The 26,506-nt window shown below is 44.7% G+C and overlaps 1 protein-coding gene and 1 pseudogene across 8 annotated transcripts in view; one reads left to right on the top strand and one right to left on the bottom strand.

The window, feature by feature from the left end:
- The window catches only part of PIK3CB (phosphatidylinositol-4,5-bisphosphate 3-kinase catalytic subunit beta), a 184,203-nt gene that overhangs the window by 4,027 nt on the left and 153,670 nt on the right, over positions 1 to 26,506 (top strand). The gene's annotated exons all lie outside the window — the stretch shown is intronic.
- LOC129033452 (elongation factor 1-alpha 1-like) lies at positions 4,861 to 6,191 on the bottom strand (annotated as a pseudogene).

Raw genomic sequence — 26,506 nt, 5'->3', positions numbered from 1 at the left:
GGAGTTTCGCTCTGTCGCCCAGGCTAGAGTTTAGTGGCGCGATCTCGGCTTACTGCAAGCTCCGCCTCCCGGGTTCACGCCATTCTCCTGCCTCAGCCTCCCGAGTAGCTGGGACTACAGGTGCCGGCCACCACGCCCGGCTAATTTTTTTTTGTATTTTTAGTAGAGACAGGGTTTCACCGTGTTCACCAGGATGGTCTCGATCTCCTGACCTCGTGATCCTCCCGTCTCGGCCTCCCAAAGTGCTGGGATTGCAGGCGTCATCCACCGTGCCCGGCCCCTGCTTTATTATTTGTGTATTCTCTTGGACTTGTTCCTTTTGATTTTTTGTTTTGTTTTGTTTTTTTGAGACAGAGTCGTGCTCTGCCGTTCAGGCTGGAGTGCGGTGGCGCCCGCCATCTTGGCTCGCTGCAACCTCCGCCTCCCGGGTTCGAGGAATTATCCTGCCTCAGCCTCCCGAGTAGCTGGGATTACAAGGCGTGCGCCACCACGCCTGGCTAATTTTTTTGTATTTTTAGTAGAGACAGGGTTTCACCATATTGGCCAGACTGGTCTGGAACTCCTAACCTCAGGTGATCCGCCCACCTCGTCGTCCCAAAGTGCTGGGATTACAGGGGTGAGCCACCGCGCCTGGGCCCCGTTTTTTTATTTATAGAATTTGGATGACTGTGGTGGGCAGGGGGTGGTTGTGGTGGTGTACTAGAAAATCACATTATGTAAAGGAACCTTCTAGGATACTCGAGTTTTATGGCTTTCCTCCTCTTCACTCTCTTTGACTTTTCCTTCTCTTGTTGAGTTCAAAACATTCTAATGCCCCAGGGCTTCCGGCCTGTCCCTATTCCTTTCTCTACCTGTATTCTTTCTGAATGATCTCATGTTGTCCTGTCCTGTGGTTTATTTATTTTTAGTAGAGAAACTAAAAATAAGTAAATTGTTGTCAACTGCTGTTGCCTCTCAGATTTTTATCTCGAGTCCTGAACTTCAGTCTTCTGCCTGCCTACATGACATCTTAATTTCGTCTGTTTTTAGGCGTCTTTCAATGTAGTGGGTTCGCATGGAGCTCTTAATTCCCGTTCCTATTCCTTCCCTAGCAGTTTTCTTTCTTTCTTTTTTGAGATGGAGTTTTGCTCTTGTTGCCCAGGCTGGAGTGCAGTGGCGCAATCTCGGCTCACTGCAACCTCCGCCTTCCGGTTTCAAGCGATTCTCCTGCCTCAGCCTCCCGAGTAGCTGGGATTACAGGCACCCACCACCATGTCCCTCTAATTTTTGTATTTTTAGTGGAGACGGGGTTTCACTATGTTGGCCAGGCTGGTGTCGAACTCCTGGGCTCAAGTGATCTGACCGCTTTGGCCTTCCAAAGTGCTGGGGATTACAGGCGGGAGCCACCGAGCCTGGCCAGCAGTTTTCTTTTCTCCCCGCCCTCCCGCTGCGTCCCGACCCCCGCTCCCCGCCCCGTCCCCGCAAGCCAGACGGAGTCTTCCTCTGTCACTCAGGCTGGAGTGCAGTGGTGCGATCTCGGCCCACTGCAACCTCCGCCTCCTGGGTTCAAGCGATTCTCTTGTCTTAGCCTCCCAAGTCGCTGAGATTATAGGCGCACGCCACCACGCTCGGCTAACCCTAGCAGTTTTCATGTCGTAGCACCCCTCTGCCCCACTCCCCATCCTGTTTGAGTGTAAAATCTAGTGGTTATGTTTAATTTATCCCTTTGTCTCATCCTCCCTCACTGTACGCACAGCCAATCCTTGAGCACACTCTAAATTTTACCTCCAAAGTATATCCCACATATGTTTTTCATTTTATTTTTATTGCCACTACCCCAGTTCTTCCTGGGTAGTACCTCCCTAACTGGTCTCCTTGCCTCTGTTCTTACTCTATTTTTCACATAGCAGTCAGAGTGATTTTTATTTATTCTCCTGTTCAGTGGATTCTCATTACACTAAGAAGTAAATCCAAACTTTATCTGCATGTCAGCGAATTATTGTTTATTTTTATTTTATTTTATTTTAAAAATAGAGATGGGATCTTGCTATGTTGCTCAGGGGTCTTGAATTCCTAGGCTGAAGCAATCCACCCATCTCAGCCTTTATTTATTTTTATTAAATTTTCCTTTATCTGTCATAATCTGTTTGAGTGCTAAAAAATAAATAAATAAATAAAATAAAAAAATTTGGCCGGACACGGAGGCTCATGCTTGTAATCCCAGAACTTTGGGAGGCTGAGGTGGAGGTGGGCAGATCACCTGATGTCAGGAGTTCGAGACCAGCCTGGCCAATATGGCAAAACCCCATCTTTACTAAAAATACAAAAAAAAAAAAAAAAAATTAGCCTGATGTGGTGGCATGCTCCTATAATCCCAGCTATTCTGGATGCTGAAGCAGGAGAATCGCTTGAACCTGGGAGGCGGAGGTTGCAGTGAGCCAAGGTGCACCATTGCACTCCAGCCTGGGCAACAAGAGTGAAACTCCGTCTCGGAAAAAAAATAAAAAATAAAAGATAAAAATTTTTTTAGAGGTGGGGTCTCCTTATGTTGCCCAAGCTGGAGTTCAGTGGCCATTCACAGGTAGTATTATAGGGCACTACAGCCTTGAACTCCTGGTCTCAAGTGATCCTCCTGCCTCAGCCTCCCCAGTAGCTTTAGGCACATTTCACCACTCCCAGCTTGCTTATTTTATTGTTCATTTATTTATGGTTTTCCTCCAATATAATATAAGCTCCATGATGGCAGGGACCTTGTCTTCCCTGGAGCATTTTCAGGAACCAGAACAATGCCTGGAAAATTTTAATTAATGGGGCCGGGCGCTGTGGCTCACGTCTGTAATCCCAGCATTTTGGGAGGCCGAGACGGGCGGATCAGAAGGTCAGGAGATTGAGACCATCCTGGCTAACACGGTGAAACCCCGTCTCTACTAAAAATACAAAAAATTAGCCGGGCGTGGTGGCGGGCGCCTGTGGTCCCAGCTACTCGGGAGGCTGAGGCAAGAGAATGGCGTCAACCTGGGAGGCGGAGCTTGCAGTGAGCCGAGATCGCGCCACTGCACTCCAGCCTGGGCGATAGAGCGAGACTCCGTCTCAAAAAAAAAAAAAAGAAAATTAATTAATGTTGAATGAATAAATGTAGGAATGAAATTAGTTCTAAAATCTTTTGATTGAATGTACAATGTATATCCTGAACACACTTCCCCCTTTTTTTGGTTCCAGATTTGGGCAAATTAGACAGTAACCAGAGACCCTAGAGTTATTATTCTATCAGGTACCTTTTTTTGTTTTGTTTTGTTTTGTTTTTTTTTGAGACCGAGTCTCGCTCTGTCACCCAGGTTGGAGTGCAGTGGCGCGATCTCAGTTTACTGCAAGCTCCGCCTCCCAGGTTCACGCCATTTTCCTGCTTCAGCGTCCTGAGTGGCTAGGATTACAGGCGCCCTCACCACGCCCGGCTAATTTGTTTTTGTATTTTTTTAGTAGAGACGGGGTTTCACCGTGTTAGCCAGGATGGTCTCGATCTCCTGACCTTGTGATCCGCCCGCCTCGGCCTCCCAAAGTCCTGGGATTACAGGTGTGAGCCCCCGGGCCCGGCCTTTTTGTTTTGTTTTTGAAGAGACCAGGTTTGGCTCTGTCACCCAGGCTGGAGTGCAGGGGCACAATCGTAGCTCACCGTAACCTCGAACTGCTGTGCTCAAGTGATCCTCCTGCACCGGCCTCCTAAGTGGTTATTAATAGTACTATAGGCATCTACCACCATGCCTGCCTGGCTAACTAAAAAAAATTTCTTAGGTAGACACAGGCTTGTGCTATGTTGCCCAGGCTGGGTCTCACGCTGTTGGCCTCAAGCCATCCTCCTGCCTTGGCCTCCCAAAGTGCTCTGATTACAGGCTAGAGCCACTGAACCCAGCCTGCTATTGGGCATTCTTAACTCTCTCAATCTTCATTAAGGTGCTCTACCCCTGAAAAGACCAAGCCTTTAGACATTAAGCAATTAATGACAAAAACAAGTGTGAATTTTGTTCACTGTGTCCTGGATCATTAGTCTTTTTGAAAATAAGGAGCCGAACAAAACCACCTTGTTTTGTTTTTTTGAGGCTTTGAATTTTGGTCTTGACTGAAGGGGATTGGTTTTAGGATGTGATAGTTTGATCCTGTATTCAATCGTATTTAGTATTTTTAGAGATCAGGAATATTTATTTATTTATTTATTTATTGACTGAGTTTTGCTCTTGTTGCCCAGGCTGGAGTGCAATGGTGCAATCTCGGTTCATTGCAACCTCTGCTTGCTGGGTTCAAGCGATTCTCCTGCCTCAGTCTCCTGAGTAGCTGGGGTTACAGGTGCCTACCACCACGCCCAGCTAATTTTGTATATTTAGTAGAGACGGGGTTTTACCATGTTAGTCAGACTGGTCTCGAACTCCTGACCTCAGGTGATCCGCCTGCCTCGGCCTCCCAAAGTGCTGGGATTACAGGCGTAAGCCACTGTGCCTGGCCAGGAATTTTTAGTTTAATTAGACAACTTAGTTTTTGAATCTGAGACCCTCCCATTGCACAAGTGTGTGACAGAGTATATGTGTTGTAAGAATGTATGTGTATGTACGCTCTGAACTATTTGGTTTAGAGTTACCATATCTTTTTTTTTTTCTCATTAAACTTTGTTTTGATGGGTCTCAAAATTCTGTGACCGATTTTTGGTCCAGTTGTTTCCATTAAAAACTACTGATTTTAAACGTTAATAATTTAAAACTGCCACATGCCAAAAAAAAAAAAAAAACAAACCCAAGTGGTCCATAACACATTCTCCTTTTCTTCTGAGGGGTTTACAGTGCATTATTATCATTAACCAGTCATTTACTATTAAACCTAAATGGCCGATTGAAACAAACATTTCTGAGGCTGTTCTTCCACCACTGATTAAGACTTGGGTGGCAGGTATTAGGGATAATATTCATTTAGCCTTCTGAGCTTTCTGGGCAGAATTGGTGACCTTGCCAGCTCCAGCAGCCTTCTTGTCCACTGCTTTGATGACACCCACGGCAACTCTGTTTCATATCCTGAGCAGCAAAATGACCCAGAGGAGGATAGTCCTAGAAGCTCTCAACATACATCGGCTTGTCAGGAACCATATCAACTATGGCAGCACCACCAGACTTCAAGAATTTAGGGCCATCTTCCAGCTTCTTACTAGAATGGTGATCAGTCTTTTTCCTTCAGGTCAGCAAACTTGCAAGCAATGTGAGCTGTGTGACAATCCAGTACAGTGGCATAGCCAGCACTGATTTGGCCTGAATGGTTCAGGATAATCACTTGAGCAATGAAGCCAGCTGCTTCCATTGGTGGGTCATTTTTGCTGTCACCAGCAACGTTGCCATGATGAACATCTTTGACAGACACATTCTTGACATTGAAGTCCACATTGTCTGCAGGAAGAGCTTCACCCAAAGCTTCATGGTGCATTTCAACAGACTGCTTCAGTTGTAACATTGACTGGAGCAAAGGTGACCACCATTCCGGGTTTGAGAACACCCATCTCCACTTGGCCTATAGGCACAGTACCAATATCACCAGTTTTGTAGACATCCTGGAGAGACAGATGCAAGGGTTTGTCAGTTGGATGAGTTGGTGGTAGGATGCAGTCCAGAGCTTCGAGTAGCATGGTTCCCCTGGCATTGCCATCTTGACGGGTGACTTTCTATCCCATGAACCAAGGCATGTTATCACTTGGCTTCAGCATGTTGTCACTATTCCCACCAGAAATTGGCACAAATGCTACTGTGTCGGGGTTGTAGCCAATTTTCTTAATGTAAATGCTGACTTCCTTAATGATTTCCTCGTATCTCTATTGGCTGTAGGGTGGCTCAGTGGAATCCATTTTGTTAACACCAATTAGTTGCTTCACACTCAGCGTGTAAGCCAGAAGGGCATGCTGACAGGTCTGCCCATTTTTGGAGATACCAGCTTTAAATTCTCCAACACCAGCAGCAACAATCAGAACAGCACAGTCAGCCTGAGATGTCCCTATAATCATGTTATTGATAAAGTCTCTGTCTTCTGAAGCATCCGTGATAGTCACGTAATACTTGCTGTTCTCATATTTTCATAGGGAGATATCAATGGTGATAGATACCATGTTCATGCTCAGCTTTCAGTTCATCCAAGACCCAGGCATACTTGAAGGAGTCCTTTCCCATCTCTGTAGCTGCCTTCTCAAATCTTTTTTTTGACAGGGTCTCACTCTGTCACCCAGATTGGAGTGCAGTGGTGCAATCGTGGCCCACTGCAGCCTTGACCTCCCCAGGTTCAAGTGATCCTTCCAGCCTCCCGAGTAGCTGGGAGTACAGGCATGCACCATTATGCCCAGCTAACTTTTTTTTTTTTTTTTGGTATTTTGTAGAGGCAGTGTTTCACTATGTTGCCCAGGCTGGTCTCAAACTCCTGAGCTCAGGTGATTTGCCTGCCTTGGCCTCCCAAAGAGCTGGGATTACAGGTGTGAGTCATGGCACCCAGCCTAGGATCTTTCTTTTTGTGACCCCCCTTCTCCCCGAGAATGTATATCTCCTTCATTTCTTTTTTTTTTTTTTTTCCGAGGTGGAGTTTCGCTCTTGTTGCCCAGGCTGGAGTGCAATGGCGTGATCTTGGCTCACTGCAACCTCCGCCTCCCGGGTTCAAGTGATTCTCCTGGTCTCAAACTCCCAACGTCAGGTGGGTCCGCCTGCCTGGGCCTTCCAAAGTGTTGGGATTACAGGAATGAGCCACTGCGCCTGGCCATATCTCCTTATTTTCTTTTAATAGCTCCTCAGATATTTAGCAGATCACCTGAGGTTGACCCTTTAACTGGGAGTAGCTAGCTTACTGCTGGAATCAAGAATGTGAATCTCAGCAGTCATCTCCTATATTATAGTATTGCTAGAGATAGGTCTGCAGCTCAGAATTCTCCCTGGTGCAAACCCAAGGACAGCATCCCTGGTCCTGTAGTTTGTCTTCTGGTGCTTCAGGCATTCAGGAGACCACCAGGCAAATGCTGATTTGCCCTCAAGGGAAATGCGATCCTGATTATCCATGCCTGCAGGGGGAGGATTATATGGATTAAACTAAATCCATGGGTAATCCAAAGGCTTTATTTTAAACTACAGTTTAACCACATTCCTGATCACAGTTTTTTCTTGTATTTCTAATAACTAATTTATAATATTTACTGATTTCAAATTTATCTTCTTCTCCTGCCACTTAGAAGTAATGGCAGTTGTGAAGTTGAGAAAAGATGGTAGAAGGAGTTAGATAATCAACCAGCAGATGATTTGGTATTAACTGGGTGGTTTAGCTACAATGCTGTCTACACCATGAAGGCCTGAATTCCATGAATTCCTTACCTGCTGAGTCATTGGTAACTGTCAACAAGAGGTCAAACTCCATTTTGATACGTTTGTACTTTACTTGCTTAAATGAATGAGCTTTTGTGATTTAAGTAATCAGTATTTCAGATGATCAGAATTATAACCCAATTTGAAGTTTTCCTTTACTGTTTAATAAGTTAGCCTACTGATAGTTTTTTTATTTTTTATAAATTTTTTCATTATTATTTTTTGAGATGGAGCCTTGCTGTGTCGCCAGGCTGGAGTGCAGTGGCGCCATCTTGGCTCACTGCAACCTCTGACTCCCTGGTTCAAGTGATTCTCCTGCCTCAGCCTTCCGAGTAGCTGGCATGTGCCACAGGCATGTGCCACCACGCCCAGCTAATTTTTGTATTTTTAGTAGAGACGGGGTTTCGCCATGTTGCCCAGGATGGTCTCGCTCTCCTGACCTCGTGATCTGCCCACCTTGGCCTCCCAAAGTGCTGGGATTTCAGGTGTGAGCCACCTTGCCCGACCGTTGCTTTTTTTTTTTTTCTGTAGCCAGTCTACTACTACGTCTGACAAGTTATGTGTTCATAGTTACACAATAACTATTCATATTTCATTAAATAGTTGAAATATGATCACTTAAAATTGTTTATTCTTGATTTAGTATAGGCCTTGTATTTATTTATTTTTTTTAGGGATGGGGACTTACTGTGTTGCCCAGCTGGCCTGTAACTCCTGGGCTCAAGCGTCCCCCCACCTCAGCCTCCAGAGTAGCTGGGACCACAGGCAGGTGTTGTATTTAGATTCTATTAAAGTCAGTGTTTTCTTGTAGCTTCATAAACCATTACAAATTGCTGCCATTGTGTTATCTGAAAAAAAATGTAGTTTGTTAACTAAAACGTTTTTCTGCAGTGATAAATATCACTGCAATTACAGTGGCGTGATCTCGGCTCACTGCCGCCTCCGCCTCCTGGGTTCAAGCCGATTCTCCTGCCTCAGCCTCCCAAGTAGCTGGGATTACAGGCGCATGCCACACACCTGGCTGATTTTTGTATTTGTAGTAGAGATGGGGTTTCACCGTGTTGGCCAGGCTGGTCTCGAACTCCTGACCTCAGGTGATCCACCCACCTCAGCCTCCCAAAGTGTTGAGCCACTGTACCTGGCTGCAGTTATATATTTTCTTTTTCTTTTATTTTTGAGATGGGGTCTCACTCTGTCACCCAGGCTGGAGTACAGTGGCGTGAACTTGGCTCACTGCAACCTCTGCCTCCCGGGTTCCAGCTATTCTCCTGCCTCAGCCTCCCGAGAAGCTGGAACTACAGGTGTGTGCCACCATGCCCAGCTAATTTTTGTATTTTTTAGTAGAGACAGGGTTTCACCATATTGGCCAGGCTGGTCTCGAACTCCTGACCTCATGATCTGCCCTTCCTGACCTTGTGATCTGCCTGCCTCGGCCTCCCAAAGTGCTGGGATTATAGGCGTGAGCCACCGTACCCGGCCTAGTTATATATTTTCAAAAGTCAAGTTCCATATTTATGAACTAGTTATCATTCCCCTTAAATTTTGAGCGAGAGTTCCTGGGGATAGCCAACTGGAATTCTTTTTTTTTTTTTCTGGAGACAGGGTCTTGCTCTGTCACCCAGGCTGGAGTGCAGTGGAACCATCTTGGCTCTCTGCTGTGTAGACCTCCTGAGCTCAAGCAAGCCTCCCCAGTATCTGGGATTATAAGTGTGTGCTACCACATCTGGCTACTTGTTGTATTTTTCATGGAGAAAGATTTTGCCATGCTGCTCAGGCTAGTCTCAAACTTCTGGGCTTGAGTGATCTGCCAGCCTCAGCCTCCCAAAGTGCTGGGATTACAGGTGTGAACCAAAGCACCCGGCCAAGCTGTCTTAACTCGATGTGCACATTCACCCACCATTCCATTATTAATATTTTTCCTTTTTTTATTTTTATTTTTATTTTCTGAAACGAAGTCTCACTCTGTTGCCCAAGCTGGAGTGCAGTGACACCATCTCGGCTCACTGCAACCTCTGCCTCCCAGGTTCAAGCGATTCTTCTGCGTCAGCCTCCCAAGTAGCTGGAATTACAGGTGCCTGCCACCACTCCCAGCTAATTTTTGTGTTTTTAGTAGAGGTGGGGTTTCACCATGTTGGTCTGGCTGGTCTTGACCTCCTAACCCCAGGTGATCCACCCACCTCGGCCTCCCAGAGTGCTGGGATTACAAGACATGAGCCGCCATGCCCAGGCTATTAATATTTTTTCTAACTGAGGAGCTTCTGGGTTTTAGGTCTTCAATTTGCTCACAAGTATTGTCTAATATCTCTGTAATTTGTACATGATGGTCCAGTGGCTCCTGACCTCAGGTGAGCCACCCGCCGCAGCCTCCCAAAGTGCTGGGATTACAGGCGTGAGCCACCCTGCTCAGCCCTGAGCATTAATTTGTTTTTTTTGTTTTTTGTTTTTTTTTGAGACGGAGTCTCGTTCTGTCGCCAAGCTGGAGTGCAGTGGCACAATCTCGGCTCACTGCAACCTCCGACTCCCGGGTTCAAGGGATCTCCTGCCTCAGCCTTCTGAGTAGCTGGGATTACAGGCAAGCACCACCACACCCAGCTAATTTTTGTATTTTTAGTAGAGACGGGGTTTCACCATGTTGGCCAAGATGGTCTCGATTTCCTCACCTCGTGATCTGCCCGCCTCAGCCTCCCAAAGTGCTGGGATTACAGGCGTGAGCCACAGCGCCCAGCCCCCATTAATTCTTTTTGTAGGCATTATCCTATTGGTATACTCACATGTGTGGAAAATGATGTATGGTGAAGGCTATTTGTTGCATTATTGTTTATAATGGCAAAATTCCTGAAGTAACTTAAATGTTTTTCACTAGGGGAATTACTTTAAAAAAAACAGGACATTCCTATGATTGAATGCTCTGTAGCCATTTAACAGAATGAAGAAAGTGGGCCAGGCATGGTGGCTCATGCCTATAATCCCAGCATTCTGAGAGGCCGAGCTGGGTGGATCATCTGAAGTCAGTAGTTGTAGACTAGCCTGGCCAACATGGTGAAACCCCATCTCTAATAAAAGTACAAAAATTAGCCAGGTGTGGTGGTGCACACCTGTAATCTGAACTACTTGGGAGGCTGAGGCAGGAGAATTGCTTAAGCCCCGGAGGCAGTGGTTGCAGTGAGCTGAAATTGTACCACTGCACTCCAGCCTGGGCAACAGAGCAAGACTCCATCTCAAAATAAACAAACACAAACAGAATGAAGAAAGTGTTTATGTACTGAAGTGGAATCATTTTACCACATAAATGAGTTAGGTTAAAAAACCACAAAGGTGTGGTTACAATATGTGGGGAATACTATCATTGTTATTACATTTATTCCTATTAATGAGTAATGTAATAATATTGTAACAGGAAATTCTGAGGTGATGTTTGAATTGAGATGTGAAAGGTGAATTATGTAGGTCAGTGTTTCTCATCTGGGGTTGGGACTGATGTTTAGGGACTGTTTCAGGAATGAGAGCAGGGGGCAATTTTAGCTTGTACAATTATTGGGGGATGTATTAGTATTTAGTGTGCAAAGGCCAGTCATGTTAGCCTTAGTAATATAAAGTGTGCAACAGTCTTGCAAAGCAAAGATTTGTTTTTTGTCCTGTAAGATCATCAATTTTCACTTCACATAGGTGAAAACCTATTTGTTTTAGTCCGTAACAGTGGATCTCAACTCTGGCTGCACATCAAAATCACTTGAGAAGGCTTTATTGATTGATTGATTGATTGATTGATTGAGACAGAGTCTCGCTCTGTTGCTCAGGCTGGAGTGCAGTGGCACAATCTCAGCTTACTGCAGCTTCTGCCTCAGGTTCAAGCGATTCTCCTGCCTCAGCCACCCAGGTAGCCCGAGACTACAGACACTTGTGACCATGCCCAGCTAATTTTTGTATTTTTAGTGAAAATGGGGTTTCGCCATGTTTTCCAGGTTGGTCTCAAACTCCTGGCCTCAAGTGATCTGCCCGCCTTGGCCTCCTAAAGTGTTGGGATTACAGGTGTGAGCCACACCATGCCTGGCCTACTTAGGAAGTTTTTAAAAGATGATGAGGCTGTACCTCATACGAATTACATAAAAATCTTTGAGATGATACCTCGGCATCAGTATTGTTTAAAAATTTCCTTCTTATTCTAATGTATAGCCCAGGTTGAAACCATTGCCTAAATCCTAACTTCATTTTACACATAAACAAAATATAAAAATGGCATGGTTTTAATATTCAGTTTTCCCAGAATTCACCTTCTTTGGAAATCTAGAGGATATTATGCTTTAGTTTATTCAGAACCTTACCAAGAGTTATCTTTCTAAAATTTAAAATTTATGTCACCAGTGGCATATGTTGGTAGTGATTTTTTTTTTTTTTGGAGATGGAATCTTACTCTGTCGCCCAGGCTGGAGGACAATGGCGCAATCTCGGCTCACTGCCACCTCCGCCTCCAGGGTTCAAGTGATTCTTCTGCCTCAGCCTCCTGAGTAGCTGGGACCGTAGGCACGTGCCACCACGCCTGGCTAATTTTTGTATTTTTAGTAGAGACGGGTTTTTACCATGTTAGCCAGGATGGTCTCGATCTCCAGACCTTGTGATCCACCCACCTTGGCCTCCCAAAGTGCTGGGATTACAGGCGTGAGCCACTGCGCCTGGCCCAGTAGTGATGTTTAATCACCAAGACAATATGTGCACATCAGTCTGCCTTTGTAGCTGTGATATTCAGTAATTTTAAGTTTAGGTTCAAGCTTTGACTACCTTTTTATGACTTAGAATGTAGTCGTACCACAGCATTTACTATTAGCATATATATAATTTTGTACTAAGTTATATTCCTTTTATTTCTCTTTATATTACAGTTAAGACTCTATATAACATATATATATATGTAACTAAAGTTTTGCTTAGTTTGTATTATATATACATTTTGTTTCCAATGGTAAAGGGATGTTATGAAATATTTATTATTTTAAAAAAGGAAGCATTGAGTCCAGCACATGGGAAGGCTCTTTAGCAGGAGGGAGCCTGGCATTTCGGAGGAACTAAAAGGAGGCCATTCTAGCCTGAAAGGAGAGAGTGAGGTCGAGAGGTGTGTAGGATAAGGGTGTAAGATGAGCCAAAAAGAGAGGTAGAGTCCATGCAGCACCTTGTAGGCTGTGGGAAGGATCTTGGAGAGTTGTTTGACTGGAACAAAAGCTGAGGCATTGTGAGCTGTAGAGTTGCTTGGCCAAGTGGAATTTATAGCTGAAATGGACATTAAATAGTATATAGTTAAACCATCTTGTTTTGCAAATAAGAAAAAGGAAGTTAAGGGAACTTTCCCAAGGTCACACAGTGAATAAATGAGCTAGAGCCAGAACTTGGTGACACAGTTCTTTGTTTCTGCCTGACTGCCAGGCAGAGGAGTTAGATTTTAGACATTTAGGAGCATATTGGGTTTTGAGAGAGAGAATTCCAGGATGGAGATGGCTGCATGGCTGTGTGCAGGCTGGAGGCAGTGAATAATAGGGAGTCATGAAGTCAGGACCTCCACGATTTTATTCTCTGGTCAAACTGAATCACTAAATATGAGTTTCCATCTTGACTATTATTTTAAATAGAGACAGGGTCTTACTATGTTACTCAGGCTGGACTTGAACTCCTAGGCTCAAGCTATAGATAGCTCCCACCTCAGCCTCCTGAGTAGCTGGGACTACAGGCATGTACTACCACGCCCAGCCCCATCTTGACTTAAGCTCAGTTATTTAATAGCTTTTGTTTTCCTTTTTAGAGATGGGATCTCATTCTGTCGCCAAGGCTGGAGTGCAGTGGTGCAGTCATAGCTCACTGCAGCCTCAAACTCCAGGGCTCAAGTACTTGATCCTCCCACTTCAGCCTCTGGTGACTCGGGAGGCACAAGCCACGGTGCCTAGCTAATAGTTTTTTGTGTTGGTGTACCTGTCTCCCCTTCTAGATCATATACCTTTTACTTCCTATACATTCTGGCCCAGTGCTTTATTTATATAAAGTATTGAGTTTTACTTGTGAGTTCCCCTAGCATCAAGGTTTGAATTGGGCCATCAGCCTACTAGCATCTACATTTTATGTTGGTGCATTGACTCTTTACCTGGTTGTGTATTTTGGCTCAGTAGTTTTAGGGGTGCCTGCAAGGATTAATTAATGCTCTTCTCTACCAGCATATTTTAATTATTCTACTTTTTTTTTGAGATGGAGTTTCACTCTTGTTGCCCAGGCTGGAGTGCAATGGCGTGATCTCAGCTCACCGCAACCTCTGCCTCCTGGGTTGCAGTGATCCTCCTGCCTCAGCCTCCCGAGTAGCTGGGATTACAGGCATGTGCCACCAGGCCCGGCTAATTTTTTTTTTTTTTTTTTGAGACGGAGTCTCGCTGTCGCCCAGGCTGGAGTGCAGTGGCGCGATCTCGGCTCACTGCAGGCTCCGCCCCCTGGGGTTCACGCCATTCTTCTGCCTCAGCCTCCCGAGTAGCTGGGACTACAGGCGCCCGCCACCTCGCCCGGCTAATTTTTTGTATTTTTAGTAGAGACGGGGTTTCACTGTGTTAGCCAGGATGGTCTCGATCTCCTGACCTTGTGATCCGCCCACCTCGGCCTCCCAAAGTGCTGGGATTACAGGCGTGAGCGACGGCGCCCAGCCAATTACTATACTTTTAAGTTGTGCTGAAAATAGGGAAATAAATAGGACCTCTAAGGTTTAGATCTTTTTCAGAATGATTTTTTGTGTACTTAATTCTCTGTAATATTAGCCATGGATTGGTCCTATTATGGTACATCATCTGCTCACCCAAATGAGGTGAATAAACTCTCAGGATTCTTGATACCATTTGGTGCCTCACAGTGAGGGTAGGCTCATTGTTACTAGCAATTAACTGACAATCTCCAGTGAAACTGTCACCTTGTGGTTTCTATTTTTTATTTTTTTAATTTATACTTATTTATTTATTTTGAGACAAAGTCTCTTGTCCCCAGGCTAGAGTACAATGGCGTGATCTTGGCTCACTGCAATCTCTGGCCTCCTGGGTTCAAGTGATTCTCCTGCCTCAGCCTCCCGAGTAGCTGGGATTACAGGCGCTTGCCACCATGCCCGGTTAATTTTTGTATTTTTAGTAGAGATGGGGTTTCACCATGTTGGCCAGGCTGGTCTCGAACTCCTGACCTCAAGTGATCCACCCACCTTGGTCTCCCAAAGTGCTGGAATAATAGGCGTGAGCCACCACGCCTGGCTGGTTTTTATTTTATTTTAATTTATTTACTTTTTAGAGACATTGTTTCACTCTGTTGCCCGGCTCACTACAGCTTCAACCTCCTGGGCTCAAACAATCCTCCCACCTCAGCCTCCCATATAGCTGGTACCACAGGCATGCGCCACTATGCCTGGCTAATATTTGTATTTTTTGTAGAGATAGAGGTTTCGCCACGTTGCCCAGGCTGGTCTCAAGCTACTGAGCTCAAGTGATCCACCTGCCTCGGTCTCCCAAAGTGCTGGGATTACAGGCATGAGCCATTGCACCCAACCCACCTTGTGGTTTTTAACTACCTTATTCAAATATGTAAAAAGATTACCACTGAGTGTGTGTGTGTGAGTGAAAAATACCTAAAAAGAGGAGCAGTTGCTGCCATGTGTTGAGGATTTCTTTGTGCAGGCACCAGGCTAAGTGCATAATTATTTATTTGAATGCAGTTTATCCCTCGGTATCTGTGAAGGATTGGTTTCAGGATTCCCTGTGGATGTCAAAATCCATGGGTGCTCAAGTCTCTTAGATAAAATGGTGTAGTATTTGCATGTAACCTGCACACATCCTCCTGTATACTGTGTACTACTGTATGTTGTTCTAGAGATAACCTGTGCATTTATGAATAACTTATGAATATATACATGTAAACTCCTACTCTCACAAATGGCAGCATAGCATGATCATTATTCTATGTCTTCTCTTATCACTTAATATATTTGATGCCATGTATCTGTAGGTGTAGAACTGCTTTATTCTTTTTTCAGGACTGCTTTGTATTGTGTCAATGTAACATTTTTTCTGTGTTTATATATGGATGGATGTTTAAATTGTTTCTAATCTTTTTTTAATTCTTTTTCTTCTTCTTTTTTTTTTTCTTTTGTAACACCAGGCATTAAGAATTTGTAATCTTTTGTTATGTTTTTGACTAGTTTTTTTTTTTTTTTTTTTTGAGACAGGATGTGGCTCTGTCACCCAGGCTGGAGTGCAGTGGCACGATCTTGGCTCACTGCAACCTCTGCCTCCTGAGCTCAAGGCATCCTCCCACCTGAGCCTCCAGAGTAGCTGGGACTGCAGGAATACACCACCATACCAGACTAGTTTTTGTATTTTTTTGTTTTTGTTTTTGTTTTTTTGAGACGGAGTCTCGCTCTGTTGCCCAGGCTGGAGTGCAGTGGCGCGATCTCGGCTCACTGCAAGCTCTGCCTCCTGGGTTCATGCCATTCTCCTGCCTCAGCCTCGTGAGTAGCTGGGACTGTAGGCGCCTGCCACCACGCCCGGCTAATTTCTTTTTGTATTTTTAGTAGAGACAGGGTTTCACTGTGTTAGCCAGGATGGTCTCGATCTCCTGACCTCATGATCCGCCTGCCTCGGCCTCTCATAGTGCTGGGATTACAGGCGTGAGCCACCGTGCCTGGCCAAATTTTTGTATTTTTTGTAGAGATGGGGTTTTGCCATGTTGCCCAGGCTGGTCTAGAATTCCTGAGCTCAAGTGATCTGCCCGCCTTGGCCTCCCAAAGTGCTGGGATTACAGGTGTGAGCCATGCCTAGGTGGTTTTGACTAGTTTAATATGGCCAAATTTGAGATCAACCTTTGGAACATATATGTGGAGACAGAGACAAATGATAACAGTTGAGTGGAGGAAGGAAGGTGGAGGTGGAGGGTTGGGGAAATCTAGAGAGAGCTAGAGAAAGTAAAGGGAAGAGATATTTAAGGAGAGAGGAATAAAGAATAGGAGTGAAATAGCCCTGGTCTTCCCAAGGCTGATACTGAAACCCAAGACTCAATTTTTTTTTTTTTTTTTTTGAGATGGTCTCACTCTGTCACCTAGGCTGGAGTGCAGTAGTATGACCTCAGCTCAGTGCAACCTCCACCTCCTGGCTTCAAGTGATTCTCCTGCTTCAACCTCCCTAGTAGCTGGGATTATAGGCACCCACCACCACACCTGGCTAATTTTTGTATTTTCAGTAGAGTCATGGTTTCACCATTTTGGTCAGGGTGGTCTCGAACTCCTGATTTCAAGTGATCCTCCCGCCTTGGCCTCCCAAAGCTCTGGGATTACAGACATGAGCCACTGCACCCACCCAACTCAATCTTTCTGTGACTGTCTTGGAACCAGACTGTTTGAGTTTATAGTTATTAGTCATGTGATCTTGGGCAAGTTGTCTTTTCTTTCTGTCCCTCCATGTCCTCTTAAAAATGGGAGAAATGGGATTATACCTCATCATCTCATCATGTGTTGATTCATGTAGAGCTGTTAGTATAGTATCCACATTGAGAAAGCTTTCTGCTCCTTTCCCTATCCCCAACTTGGCTCTTAATTCAGCCTTTTTCAGCTCAGGTGTATTCCTCCTCCAAACCATTTAGGTTGTGGTAAGGGCCCCACTTGTGTATCTTACGCCTTTGTTAGCTTTTACCCCATTTCTTTGGAATGCTCATATCTAATTGTTTACCCCACCTGAGGGTGAGGAATCATCTCTTGTAATGTCTTGTATAATTTAATTTCTGCCATCACCACCACTAAAATACTTGACATAATGCCTGGTATAGAGTAGGCCCTTAATCGGCCAGGTGTGGTGGCTCACACCTGTAATCCCAGCATTTTGAGAGGCCGAGGCGGGCAGATCACAAGGTCAGGAGATCGAGACCGTCCTGGCTAACATGATGAAATCCTGTCTCTACTAAAAATACAAAAAATTAGCTGGGTGTGGTGGTGGGCGCCTGTAGTCCCAGCTACTCGGGAGGCTGAGGCAGGAGAATGGCGTGAACCCGGGAGGCAGAGAGATGGTTCCACTGCACTCCAGCCTGGGCGACAGAGCAAGACTCTGTCTCAAAAAAAAAAAAAAAAAAAATAGAGTAGGCCCTTAATCATGTGTGAATTAAACTGAAGAAAGACTTTGGCCTTAGAAACATTTAGCTTGGACAAGCTAAGTTTTTTAGCTTTGACTCTGAGGTTTTTTAGATCTTTGGGAACTGTATCACTTAAGTGTGTCTTAACTCTCTGGCTGAACCATAGTCTGTGAGTACGAAATGCTGGGGTAGAGCAGAGGGATTCTCTTGACAGAAAAGCTGATGTGGTCCTAAATAGCATTGGTAGAATTGTAGCCCCTCCTAAAAAGGAATGATGTTCAGTTCTAGACACCACCAAAAAAATTTTTTTTTCTTATTTTGAGATAGTTGTAGATTCACATGCAGTTGTGAAAAATAATACAGAGGAATCCATTATCCTTTACCCATAATACTCCAATGGTAACATCTTACATAACTATGGAAAGATACCACAGCCACGAAATTGACTTGGCTATAGTTCATATATCTTACTCACATTTCACCAGTTTTACATTCACTTATTTCAGTGTGTATTTAGGTCATTCAGTTTTATTACATATATAGATTTGAGTGACCACCACCACCGTAAAGTCACAATAGTTCCATGACAAGAGTCTCTCATTCTGGCTGGGCGTGGTGGCTCACACTTGTAATCCCAGCACTTTGGGAGGCTGAAGTGGGGGGATCACCTGATGTAAGGAGTTCGAGACTAGCCCGGCCAACATGGTGAAACCCCGTCTCTTCTAAAAATACAAAAAATTAGCTGAGCGTGGTGGCGCATGACTATAATCTCAGCTACTTAGGAGGCTGAGGCAGGAGAATCGCCTGAACCTGGGAGTCGGCGCTTGCAGTCAGCCGAGATCACACCATTGTACTCCAGGCTGGGTGACAGAGTGAGACTTTGTCTCAAAAAAAAAAAAAAAAAAAAAAGGCCAGGCATGGTGGCTCATGCCTGTAATCCCAACACTTTGGAAGGCTGGGGCGGGCAGATCATGAGATCAGGAGTTCAAGACCAGCTTGACCAATATGGGGAAACCCAATCTCTACTAAAAATACAAAAATTAGCCAGGAGTGGTGGCGCGTGCCTGTAGTCCCAGCTACTTGGGAGACTGAGGCAGGAGAATCACTTGAACCCAGGGGGCGGAGGTTGCAGTGAGCCAAGATTGCACCACTTGCACTCCAGCCTGGGTGACAGCGAGACTCTGTCTCAAAAAAAAAAAAACAAAAAACTCTCATTCTACCTTTTTATAGCCCCAGTCACCTCCCTCCCACCCTTTCTAACCTCTGGCAACCACTAATCTGTTTTTTATGATTTTGTCGTTTCGAGAATGTTATATAAATGAAATCATCTAGGAGCTTGGCTTTTTTCTTTTTTTAGAGATACGGTCCTGCCCTGTTGCCCAGGCTTTAGTGTAGCGGTACAATCATAACTCACTGCAGCCTCAAACTCTTGAGCTCAAGCAATCCTCTGGCCTCAGCTTCCCAAGTAGCTGAGAATTACAGGCATGTGCCACTACACCCAGCTAATTTTTTAAAATTTTTATAGAGACAAGGTTTTGCCACGGTGCCCAGGCTGGTCTTAAATTCCTGGGCTCCAGTGATCTTCCTGCCTTGGCCTCCCAAAGTGCTGGGATTACAGGTGTGAGCCACCATGCCTAGCCTGTTTTTTTTTTCAGTCAGCATAATTCTCTGAAGATCTATCTTAAATTGTTATGTTTATCTGTAGAAATTTTCTTGCATATCAGGGCCGGGCGCAGTGGCTCACGCCTGTAATCCCAGCACTTTGGGAGGCCGAGGTGGGCGGATCACGAGGTCAGGAGATCAAGACCATCCTGGCTAACACAGTGAAACCCTGTCTCTACTAAAGATACAAAAATTAGCCAGGCGTGGTCACGGGCGCCTGTAATCTCAAAGTGAGACTCTGCCAAAAAAAAAAAAAAAGGAAATTTTTTTGCATATCAATAGTATAGTTACCACATTTAGAAAACTTAACATTGGTACAGTATTGTTACCTAATATATAGTTTATATTCCAGTTTTACCAGTTATGTATTTTTTTCCCACAATAATATTTTTTAGTTGTCCTTAGTGGTGCCATGACAGTTTCTTAGAGTTTTTGTTTTTTTTTTGGGCAGAGTCTTGCTCTGTCACCCAGGCTTGAGTGTAGTGGCGTAATCTCGGCTCACTGCAACCTCTGCTTACTGCAACCCTCGCCTCCCGGGTTCAAGCGATTCTCCTGCCTCAGCCTCCTGAGTAACTGGGATTACAGGCATGCACCACCATGCCCAGCTTGTTTTTGTATTTTTAGTAGGAACAGAATTTTGCTATGTTGATCAGGCAGGTGTCAAACGCCTGACCTTGTGATCTGCCCATCTCGGCCTCCCAGAGTGCTGGGATTATAGGCGTGAGCCACCGCGCCCGGCCGACATTTATTTATTTATTTATTTTTTGAGACGGAGTCTCGCTCTGTCGCCTAGGCTGGAGTGCAGTGGCGCGATCTCGGCTCACCGCAAGCTCTGCTTCTCGGGTTCACGCCATTCTCCTGCCTCAGCCTCCCGAGTAGCTGGGACTACAGCCGCCTGCCACCACGCCCAGCTAATTTTTTTTGTGTTTTTAGTAGAGATGGGGTTTCACGGTGTTAGCCAGGATGGTCTCCAAGAGAATTTCGCTACGTTGACCAGGCTGGTGTCAAACGCCTGACCTCGTGATCCATCCACCTCGGCCTCCCAAAGTGCTGGGATTACAGGCGTGAGCCACCGTGCCCAGCCCAACATTTCTTCTTTTTGATGACCATGACAGTTCTGAGGAATACTGGTCAGTTATTTTGCATAATGTCTTTCAATTGAATTTTTCTGATTTTTTTTTTTTTTAATGATGAGACTGGAATTACGGGTTTTTGCGAGGAAGACCACGGAAGTAAAGTGCCATTTTTCTGACATGATATCAAAAGTATATACTAAAAAATGAATTATCGTTTTTGATGTTGTCCTTGATCAGCTGGCTGAGGTAGTTTGTTAGGTTTCCCTGCTATAAAGTTACTTTTTCCCTCTCCTTTTCATATTATACTTTTTGGAAGGAAGGCACTATGTGCAGCTCACACTTAAAGAGTGGGGCATTATAGTTCCTTTCCTTGATGGGGGTGTATCTACACGAATTATTTGGAATTCTGTGTGGGAGATTTATTCTGCCCTCCCATTTATTTGTTTAATCATTTACTTATATCAGTGTAGACTTGTAGATATTTATTTTGTACTTTGGTTTATAATCCAATACTTTATTACTTTGTTGCTCAAAATATTCTAGCTTTGGCCATTGGGAGCTCTTTCAGTTTGCCCTGGTCCCTTTCACGATTTCCTATCATTGTGTGTGTGTGTGTGTGTGTTCGTGTGTGTGTGTGTGTGTTTGAGCACTTTTTTAGTTACATTACTACAAGATATTCAAGGCTTACTTTGTGTATTTCTTACCTCATCCTAGGATCAGTCATTTCTCCAAGGGAACTGGTCCCTTTTATTGGAGAAGAGTGTTAGAAACTAAGAGCTGAACATAATGTGCATTCTTTACTACTGGGGTATCTGCTTCTAAGCTCTCTCAGCTGATAGAACAAGGAAATATATGTGAATGCTGTATAGATATGTCTATAAATTTATCCATATTTAACTATGTCTGTGTTAAGCTAAACATTAGTTTATACTGATGTTTCTAACTCCAGTTCATTCTTGCTTCCTCTTCTTGTTTAACTGCTGTAAACTCTTACTCCAATAGTGAAAAATCTGGCTTTTAATTTTCTTTCTTTTTTTTTTTTTTTTTGAGACAAAGTCTCGCTCTTATCCCCCAGGCTGGAGTGCAATGGTGCAATCTTGGCTCCCTGCAATCTCTGCCTCCCGGGTTCAAGCGATTCTCCTGCCTCAGCCTCCCGAGTAGCTGGAATTACAGGTGCCTGCCACCATGCCCAGCTAATTTTTGTATTTTTAGTAGAGACGGGGTTTCACCATGTTGGCCAGGCTGGTCTTGAACTCCTGACCTCAAGTGATCCGCCTGCCTCGGCCTCTCAAAGTGCTGGGCCTCTCAAAGTGTGGTGAGCCACCGCGCCCGGCTTAATTTTCTTAATCGTATCTTTCACAGAAGTTGTAAGTTTTTTTTGAGACAGAATCTCACTCTGTCTCCCAGGCTGGAGTGCAGTGGCGCAGTCTCGGCTCACTGTGGTCTCCCCCTCCCGGGTTCAAACGATTCTCCTGCCTCAGCTTCCGGAGTAGCTGGGATTACAGGTGTGCACCACCATGCCCGGCTAATTTTTTTTGCATTTTTAGTAGAGATGGGGTTTCACCATGTTGGCCAGGATGATCTTGAACTCCTGACCCCAGATGATCCGCCCGCCTCGGCTGAGATTATAGGCATGAGCCACTGTGCCTGGCCAGAAGTTGTAAGTTTTAATAAAGACCAGCTTACCCATTTTTTTTTCCATAGGTCTTGCTTTTTGGTGTTGTATAAAAACTCATTGCCAAACTGAAGATCAACTAGATTTTCCCTTTAAACAGCAGAAATAAATACTTTTAAATATATAAAATGTATTAGTATATATTATATAGTCTAATATATTCACATATAAAACATATTTTATATTCATATATAAAACTTATTATCTATAGTGTGTGTGTGTGTATATATATAGAGAGAGAGAGAGACAGAGAGGAGAGAGAGAGAGAGGGCCTAGATTTTCTAATTTTTTTTTTTGTTTTGAGACAGAGTCTTGCTTGTTGTCCATGCTAGAGTGCAGTGGCATGTTCTCATCTCACTGTTACCTCTGCCTCCCAGGCTCAAGTGACCCCCACTCCACCTCAGCCTCTTGAGTAGCTGGGACTACAGGTGTGCATTCCCACACCTGGCTCTGTATTTTTCTTTGTAGAGACACACTACTTTGTAGAGTTGTAGAACAACTCGCCTTGTTGCCCAGGCTAGTCTTGAACTCCTGGGCTCAAATGATCTTCCTGCCTTGGCCTCCCAAAGTGCTGAGGTTACAGGTGTATGCCACTGCACCCGGCCTTCTAAATGTTTTATAGGTTTACATATTACATGAGAGGTTGTTTTTTGAACTTCTTTTAACTGAGATTTTGACTGTTGTCAATACATAATATATTTCCCCCCTTTAATTTCTTGGATGGGACATGGGGTTCCGTCGTAAGTTTTATAGTTAGAAAAAGAAATGGTAAAATGAAATTTTGGAACTTGCTGAGCAGTGGATAAAAAGCTCTGTTAATTTTGGAATTCAAATACCATATGTCATAGGGAGAAAATAAATATATCTTTTCCTAGCTCTCAGTCTGATTGAGAGAATATGACATATATAATAAAAATAATCAGCACTAAAGGCAACATGTGATGTAGTGCTTAATTGTGTTTTTAAAAAAAACCCTCGAATTTATGAGGAGATCAAGGTCAGTGTGAGCTGGACTAGTAAGAGAAGGCGTCTTGGAAGCCAGACCGTTTTTTTTTTTTGAGACAGGATCCTGCTGTCTTCCCCAGGCTGGAGTGCAATGACATGATCATAGCTCACTGCAGCCTCAACCTCCTGAGCTCAAAAGCGATCCTTCCACCTTAGCATCTCAAGTAGCTGGGAGTATAAGTGCCACCACCATGCCTGGCTAATTTTTAAAATTTTTAGTGTAGATGAGATCCTGTCATGTTGCCCAGGTTGGTCTTGAACTACTGGACTCAAGTGATCCTCCCACCTTGGCCTTCCAAAATGCTGGGATTATAGGTGTGAGCTACTGTTCCCACCACACCTGGACTTTTCTTTCTTTTTATAGCTGCACAACATTCCATTATGTGGATATACCATAGTGCATCTAACCAGTCCTCTGTTGACAAACTTTAAGAAAGTTTATAGTGTATTGGCATTACAAGCAGTGCTGTAATGGATAAATAAGGTTTATTTTATTATTATTATTATTATTTTTTGAGACAGAGTTTCACTCTGTTGCCCATGCTGGAGTGCAGTGGCGCAATCTCGGCTCACTGCAACCTCCACCTCCCATGTTCAAGTGATTCTTCTGCCTCAGCCTCCTGAGTAGCTGGGATTACAGGTGTGTGCCACCACACCTGGCTAATTTTTCTATGTTTTGTAGAGATGGGGTTTCACCACGTTGCCCAGGCTGGTCTCAAACTCCTGAGTTTAAGCAATTCTCCTGCCTGGGCCTCCCAAAGTGCTAGGGTTATAGGCATGAGCCACTGCACCTGGCCTGGATAAATAAGATTTAGATTTGACTTTGAAACATTTGGTTCATATCCTGTATTATCCCAAGATACAGATTGTGACCAGAAACAATGAAGGCAAATTGATATATTTTCTGTAATAAGTGGCTCATATTTATAAAGTAGTTAACACATCTGTATGTATGCATATAATTTATGTATTTGAGTGCACTACTGCAAAAAGCTATAGGAGCTGTGGAATGCTTGCACATATTATAAAGTTTAAAAATACAAGTTTATTATGGAGAGTAAGCCTCTTATCCCCTGCCTAGAATCTGCAATATTCCAGTTTCTTGTATTTTAAGGGTGGTATTCTTCAACGTCCAGCTGTGTACAATATCACCATCGGCAAGTTGACTTATTTCCCAGGGTGATTCCCATCCAAGAAATCTCTATTTTCTCACTATCCTCCTAATACAAGCTTATTTTGCGGCTGGCCATTCTAGCTGTTTACATTCCGTTGGTCTCTTTTCAAGTCTGATTTTTCTGGAGCAATCCTGAATAAGCAGGCCTCAATTTCTTTGAGGTTCAGAGCTTCCTCTCTTCAGTTCTAGCATTGTCCATACAACTATGTCACTCTTGGAACTCCCTGTTCTGCTGAGCATGTTTAGTTATCATGTGGGTGAATAATATAACAGTGATCTTTTTTTTTTTGAGATGGAGTCTCACAGTGTCTCCCAGGCTGGAATGCGGTGGTGGGATCTCAGCTCACTACAACCTCTGCCTCCTGGGTTCAAGCAATTCTCCTGCCTCAGCCTACAGAGTAGCTGGGACTACAGGCATGCATCACCATACCTGGCTAATTTTTGTATTTTTAGTTGATACAAGGTTTTGCCATGTTGGCCAGGCTGGTCTCGAACTTTTGACCTCAAGTGATCTGCCTGCCTTGGCCTCCCAAAGTGCTGGGTTACAGGTGTGAGCTACCTCACCCAGCCGATTTCTCTTAGAGTCTGAGAAAATCACTGAAGATTTAATAAACCACTGATATGTGTATAATTATATTAGCACAGCTTTCTCAATCTTGTAGAAACTATTGCTCTGCTGATCTAATTAAGGAAGTTCTGATTCTTTTTGTAAGGGGAAGAATCCTTTAAAAATGGGAAGATGGGGCCGGGTGCAGTGGCTCATGCCTGTAATCCCAGCACTTTGGGAGGCCAAGGTGGGAGGATCACGAAGTCAAGAGATTGAGACCATCCTGGCCAACGTGGTGAAACCTCATCTCTACTAAAAATACAAAAATTAGCCCGGCATTGTGGGGCATGCCTGTAATCCCAGCTACTCAGGAAGCTGAGGCAGGAGAATCGCTTGGACCGGGGTTGCAGAGGTTGCAGTGAGCCGAGATTGCGCCACTGCACTCCAGCCTGGTGACAGAGCGAGACTCTGTCTCAAAAAACAAAACAAAACAACAACAACAACAAAAACAGAAGATGTACATCCTAAATCTGTTTTTTTTGTTTGTTTGTTTTGTTTTTTTGAGACGGAGTCTCGCTCTGTGGCCCAGGCTGGAGTGCTGTGGCGCGATCTTGGCTCACTGCAAGCTCCGCCTCCCGGGTTCATGCCATTCTCCTGCCTCAGCCTCCGGAGTAGCTGGGACTACAGGAGCCCGTCACTACGCCCGGCTAATTTTTTGTATGTTTTAGTAGAGACGGGGTTTCACCGTGTTAGCTGGGATGGTCTCGATCTCCTGACCTCGTGATCCACCCGCCTCAGCCTCCCAAAGTGCTGGGATTACAGGCGTGAACCACCATGGCCGGCTTTTTTTTTCTTTTTTTTTTTTTTGAGGCAGTCTCTGTTGCCCAGGCTGGAGTGCAGTGGCATGATCTTGGCTTACTGCAAGCTCCGCCTCCCGGGTTCATGCCATTCTCCTGCCTCATCCTCCTGAGTAGCTGGGACTACAGGCGCGTGCCACCACGCCTGGCTAATTTTTTTGTATTTTTAGGGGAGACGGGGGTTTCACCGTGTTAGCCAGGATGGTCTCAATCTCCTGACCTCGTGATCTGCCGATCTCAGCCTCCCAAAATGCTTGGATTACAGGCGTGAGCCACCGTGCCCGACCCCTAATTCTGTTTTTAATAAATACTGATTTTGTTGTTGTTGTTGTTTGTTTTTGAGATGGAGTCTCGCTCTGTCACCCAAGCTGGAATGCAGTGTCACGATCTCAGCTCTCTGCAACCTCCACCTCCCGGGTTCAAGGAATTCTCCTGCCTCAGCCTCCCGAGTAGCTGAGATTACGGGCATGCGCCACTATGCCCGGCTAATTTTTTTATTTTAAGCAGAGACTGTTTTGTCACATTGGCCAGGCTGGTCTCTAACTCCTGACCTCAGGTGATCCACCTGCCTCTGCCTCCCAAAGTGTTGGGTTTACAGACGTGAGCCACCATGCCTGGCCAAATACTGAGTTTTTTTTTTCTTTTTTTTTTTGAATGGAGTCTCGCTCTGTCACCCAGGCGGGAGTGCAGTGGCACGATCTCAGCTCACTGCAAGCTCCGCCTCCCGGGTTCATGCCATTCTCCTGCCTCAGCCTTCTGAGTAGCTGGGACTACTACTGGGGCACCTGCCACCACGCCCGGCTAATTTTTTTGTATTTTTAGTAGAGACGGGGTTTCACCATGTTAGCCAGGATGGTCTTGATCTCATGACCTCGTGATCCTCCCGCCTTGGCCTCCCAAAGTGCTGGGATTACAGGTGTGAGCCACCGTTCCCGGCCATACTGAGTTTTCTAAAGGCTGCTTACAGTATACTTTGGAAAGAAATTGTAAAATTAAGAATTCTTAAGCAATTGCGTCTTGCATTTAGTGATTCAGATTTACATTTTAGCTTATT

The sequence above is a fragment of the Pongo pygmaeus genome, chromosome 2 (genome assembly GCF_028885625.2).
Source record: "Pongo pygmaeus isolate AG05252 chromosome 2, NHGRI_mPonPyg2-v2.0_pri, whole genome shotgun sequence".
Classification (NCBI taxonomy): Eukaryota; Metazoa; Chordata; class Mammalia; order Primates; family Hominidae; genus Pongo; species Pongo pygmaeus.
The sequence above is the reverse complement of the archived record's forward strand: the minus strand, read 5'-3'. Positions and strand labels throughout refer to the sequence as shown.